The following is a 5,651-nucleotide window of genomic DNA, read 5'->3' as shown; positions in this document are numbered from 1 at the left end:
GGGGTCTGATGTCCTCATGAAACCTCAGCAAAGCAGGACTATGATAAGAGACCCCAGGAGCCATGAATTGAGCAGAAGTATTAGTGAAGAGCTCTTTCCATTTGTCATTGATAAGGACCCTATCCAGCTTAGTATAGACTCTAGTTTGGACATCCTGCTTGTTATACCAGGTGTACTCACAACCAGACCCAGTAATATCATCCAAGCCACAATGTAATAGACACTCATTGAAGTCAATAAGCTTAGACAACACAGGAGAGGTATGGCTAACCTTCTCATGTAGATATCTGATGACATTAAAATCTCCCATGGTAACCTGGGGGTGGCAAGATCGTCAAAGATGCCTAAGGGAATGCCAAAGCCTCGTGCCCCGACAAAGTAGCATTGTTTCGCCATACACAAGGGACAGATTGAACTCCCTACCCAGAGCAGTGTGCTTAATGAACAATGAATGACTTGATCCCGCTCCTCTAGGATAGATATAGCATTGTTGCAGGATTCCAAATTAACCAAATTCTACCATTATCATGAGACTGATAGTTGCAATAGGAATCAAAGTGCCTGAACTTATTCCTAAGAATTTTATTAGCTTTATTCTGTTTAACCCTAGTTTCTAGCAAACCCAGGATATCCACTTTATTTTCAGACAAAAATTTAACAACCTCTACTTGCTTGACAACTTTATTAAAACCTCTAATGTTCCAAGAAGCAATAATCATTGAATAGGTTTATCAGGGGGAGCAGGGACTACCTCTGATGTTCTAGGAACAAAACAGGCTTCAGTCTCCTCAGTAGCAGCAAGGGGACTGAACTTGTTAAAAGATAAAATAGTACCACCAGGATCCTCAATAGCCACAGTCTGCTCTGCAGAACCAACCTGAACAGGTGCTTGCCCTAGCTTTATTGTTGTTGTTGTTCTTACTGTTGTTGTTGTTGTTGTTGTTGTTGTTGTTGTTGTTATTTTTCTTCATATTGCAGTTGTTATTGTTGTTGTTGTTGTTATTATTATTATTATTATTATTATTATTATTATTATTATTATTATTATTATTATTATTATTATTATTATTATTATTATTATTATTATTATTATTATTATTATTATTATTATTATTATTATTGCTACTGTTGTTGTTGTTGTTAATATTATTATTATTATTATTATTATTATTATTATTTTATTATTATTATTATTATTTTATTATTATTATTATTATTTTATTATTATTATTATTATTATTATTATTATTTGTTATTATTATTGTTATTATTTGTAGATACCCATATCCGTCGATATTGGAATTTATAGAGAACCCGACAAACACCCGATGATGATGGGACACATGTATTTATTAGTTGTCATTTTCATTATTTGGGTTCGTTTTACGATGTAGAATGAGCGTTGTCGACGGGGTATTTTATTAATTTAAATGATATTTAAATTAAAGCTTTTTTAAGGTAAATTCATTTTATTTTATTTTGAATTTATTTTCTCAAGTTTATTTTATTGAAAATAAAATAAATATTTGATTTGAAAAATCATTTTATGAGTATATTTGATTTGAAAAATCATTTATTTTAATGTATTAATCGATTTAAAAATCGAAAAAAACTCGTTTTAAACACGCGTTTTGGAGCTCGATTATAGCTCGGTTTTTGGGCCCGTTTTCTTTACGAGTTGGCACGAGTCTCGAGTCTCGAGTACACTAACCAACCTAGGCCTCTACCCATCCAACCCAGTTCGAACCCCCTTAACCACGGCCCAAATCCCGTCCCAAACACTCCCCAACGGCCCGCATAAAACACGAGCAGCCCCCCTGTTTTGCGTGCTAAATCCCGAGCCCAAAACCCGCTCCAAATACCACCAAAACCCGTGCCCATTAACCCTAACCCATACCCTAGTATCCTACCCATATTACTCTAGCTTAACCACCAAGAAACCCCCTCACAAAGCCTCTCAAACCCTCACAAAAGCTGCTGGACAGCAGCTATGTGCAAACCGAGCCCGTCTGCCTCTCCCCTCTAAAACCTTACCTTAACTCCTTATAAATACCCCTCCTTCACCATACATTCATTCCTCTAAGTTCTCCATACATACTACCTTCACTTACAAGCTTTAAGCTCCAGAAACAAACCCTAATTGCCTCCCAAAAACCCTAGACAAAACCGACATACAAACAGAGAATCAGTTTGTGTGTCCTCTTTGAAACCGTTCGTTCTCCCTTCAAACCTCCATCAAAATTCGAGTTTCTTGTTCCAAATTAACCATACAACATCCATATACACATTAGACAAAGATTTACGAGCCAAATTGCCCTTGAGAGTACACGAATTCCCTCGAAAAACAGAGTGTTATACACTGTTTTCGCGGCTTTTCCCTGTCTGTCCAGTTCTGTTTGTGCTCGTTTTTCGTGCCCAATAACTCAAAACGAGCAGGGATTGTTTTAATATCTCTGTTCTCCTCTCTTTATAGTTTTCAAAACATCTTTTAAATCGAATTTTCACCGTGAAACGAGAGAGAAATCGCTGTTTGAAAGTTGCTGTCCAGATTTGCAAAAAACGTGTTGTTTGCTTTGTTTCTTCGTCGACGACGGCCTCTCGAGATAAAATCTACGATCGATTACGACCCAAGATGGTGTCAACGATACATGTAGGTTGAGGGTGCATCAAATCCTCCTCTTTCTCCCTTTTATTTCGTTTTTTATGTTTGTTTTTTTTATAGTTCGTTTTTGTTTGTTTATCGTTTTTGTTTATCGTTTGTTCTTATTAACTATGAAATTAGTTTAGTTCGAGTATGAGTTAAAGTACCACCATGAACACCCGCGTTGAATTGAGATGGGAAAGAAATCTGCTACATCAGTCGGTCGTAACCCCCGTCTCATTTACATATCCTCGTGTTCAAGGTAGGGCATTAATAAAACGAATTCTAACTTCGCTCTTCGCTTTTGACCCCTCTCTTGTTTCGTGTAATTCGACCCACCCTAGGACCCGTCACATGTTAGTATGACCTCTGATTGTTAACATATAACTTGTTTAGATGACATTAGATCAATTTAATAACCTAATTAGACACGTTAGGGTACATCGACATAGCTTTAAAAATCAACTAACAATTCTATAACCTAATTGAACGCATCTCTCTTTTCACTCGATTTCTCGCTAGCATAGGAGTGCGTGATTAGCACCTTCCTATTAACACTCGATGAGTAGCGTTAATATCATAACTCCTTGACCTAATTTGACCCCTTTAGGCCGTGTAGAATACACATTTGCAAGACATCTTTTCAATCGATCAACGTCGTTTCTAACTTGTTTTCTAGCCCGCTTTCGAACTTGTTTCGCAATCAATTGATCTAACTAATGAACCTGACCTAGGACCTAGGGTAGCCGTGTCTAGAGTGGCCATGGCTTGGCCGTGTCCTTTGGTCTTTCTTGTTTCGTTTGTTTTACATCATTTGTTCTTTATTGTTTTGTCGCTTGTAATTTATCGTTTGTTCATCGAGTTGTAATTTTCAAGTTAGTTTTCTTTTATCGAGTCAAAACCTCTTCCAAAAACCTTAGTCTTGTTTGGTTAGATGGTTGTGCCCCAATGCATGTAAGAGCGTAGTAAATCGCATGTTGTTTAAAGCAACATGGCCCGATTTATGCTAATGCATGCTTTGGTGCGTAGCCCTATGTCTAATTCGATGAGATTAAGTGAAAGCACACATTACGAGGAGTGACCCAAGGCCGTGAGTCATGTAAGCCGTGGGCCACCCCTTTGTGCACGTTTTCCTAGGCCGAATGGCCGTGTAATGTGTCATGTACGGTTTTGTGTATAGCGTTGTATTTTAGATCGAGTTGTATCTCTAATTTATCGTCGTGTCGGCATGAAATGCCTGGGTTGTAATAGGATAGATCCCAACGGCTCCCCCATTCCCCTCAAGCCTTGTTTGTTTCGTTTTATGTGTTGTTAGATCAATCAACCCACATGCTAAATTACAACTTTGACAAAGTTAGTTTAGTTGCATCTAAATCGACATAGAAACTTCACATGTTAGGGTTTTGAAAACAATGTTTGCATATCATATATCGTAGTAGCTATGACCTTGTTTGAAATCCGACACTTGACTTAGTAGAGGCCGTTATCGACGGGCGGGGTTAGGTGTCCTTATGGGCTTCCTAACACGTACCCTCACCCCTTACTCAAGATCTATGGTTTGTGGATCCGTCTAAATACCATTGGATTACGAGAGTCATTCAAATCGAGTGATATAGGGTACAAGTCTTTATCTTTAATCACTCGTAGTCGATTGGCTTTATGCTTTTCGATGAAAGGTGTAAAGTTGACTTGAACGGTTCCAAGTTCCCAAAAAACTTGGTGGCGACTCTAATTTGTCTTAATTCGATTCGAAAGAACCTCGAGTCGATTATGCCTAGTGTGGATCCCGCGGACGCAGATTCATCGGGCGTTGTCTGATTTGGCGACTACTGGGGAAAAGAGGACTAGTTACACTTTGTTTCTAGGGTCTTTTCCTCCGAGGTGAAACTTGAAAAGAAAGTATTGGAAAGTAAAACATTACTCATAGTGCTACGATTCATGCATAAACCCTTAAGGATTTTCCCGGGCCGTCCCAGCGTTTCTTTGTGATGCATGGGGGGCGACGTCCCACTATGCCAGGAACTCGCACATTGCTTGCTTCCGCTCCGCCTCGCGTGGTTCTTGATGGTGGGGATGCTCTTCTAGGTACTCTACCTAAAGGCCCTTGCTCTATAAGACCGCAAAAGGATGGAGGGCATAGACCTTCTTGTAGAAGACTTGCCGAGACTTAGAGATGTCTAGGAGCATACATCCTTATAACATGAGAATGACAATGTGCAAGGTGTTTTTTCCCGAGTCTTTTCAAAATTTCCATGTCAATTTCAAAACCGAATTTTTGAACAACTTACTTTCAAATAACGTGATTTTCAAAACGCGGAATGCTGCCCAAATAGGACTAGAATTTTCGGCCAAAATAAGCTTTTATAGCCGGCATGCTGCCCATTTCAAATCTCATTTTCAAATCGATCCTTCGTTTTTTTTCAAATTCAAATCCAAAATATTTCTCGAACCTTAACCAAGCATGAAATGCGCCAAGTCATGTCCGGATCATGGCCGTGTTAGGCCAGGCGTTTTTTCGTTCCAAGAGTCTAGAGCACGACCCTGTTGGGTCACCCAAGCTCACCTCTTGGGCTTTGAGTCATGTTGGTCGACCATTTGGTCTAGGATAGTCCACAGAAACGTCCAAGCTAGGCCCTTTAGGGCGTTTCACTTAAACTTATGGGCTATGTTAGTCCAATCACGGGTTTAGTCACACCAAGTCCAGTTTAGAATCGAGCTATGACAACTTGAGTCATGTCGTCTTGTCGAGTCTGAAATAAATCGAGGTCTAAATCCAACCGTGAGTCGAACCTTTTGGTTAATCAGTCTTAAGTCGAGTCTTTGCTTGAGTCAAGTTAGTGTCGTGTCCTTAAGTGTGCAGGGGCTCTTACTTTAAATATTGACTCGGTTCGGGATTTTCTTGTAGAAAGGCCGCCAAAAACCCGACGTCAAGCAATGGAAGATGCTGTTAACAAGCTCACTGAGGCCGTGAACCTCATGATGACCCGAATGGATGCAATCGAATCTAAGC

The sequence above is a fragment of the Silene latifolia genome, chromosome Y (genome assembly GCF_048544455.1).
Source record: "Silene latifolia isolate original U9 population chromosome Y, ASM4854445v1, whole genome shotgun sequence".
Taxonomy (NCBI): Eukaryota; Viridiplantae; Streptophyta; class Magnoliopsida; order Caryophyllales; family Caryophyllaceae; genus Silene; species Silene latifolia.
Note: the sequence above shows the minus strand (reverse complement) of the source record.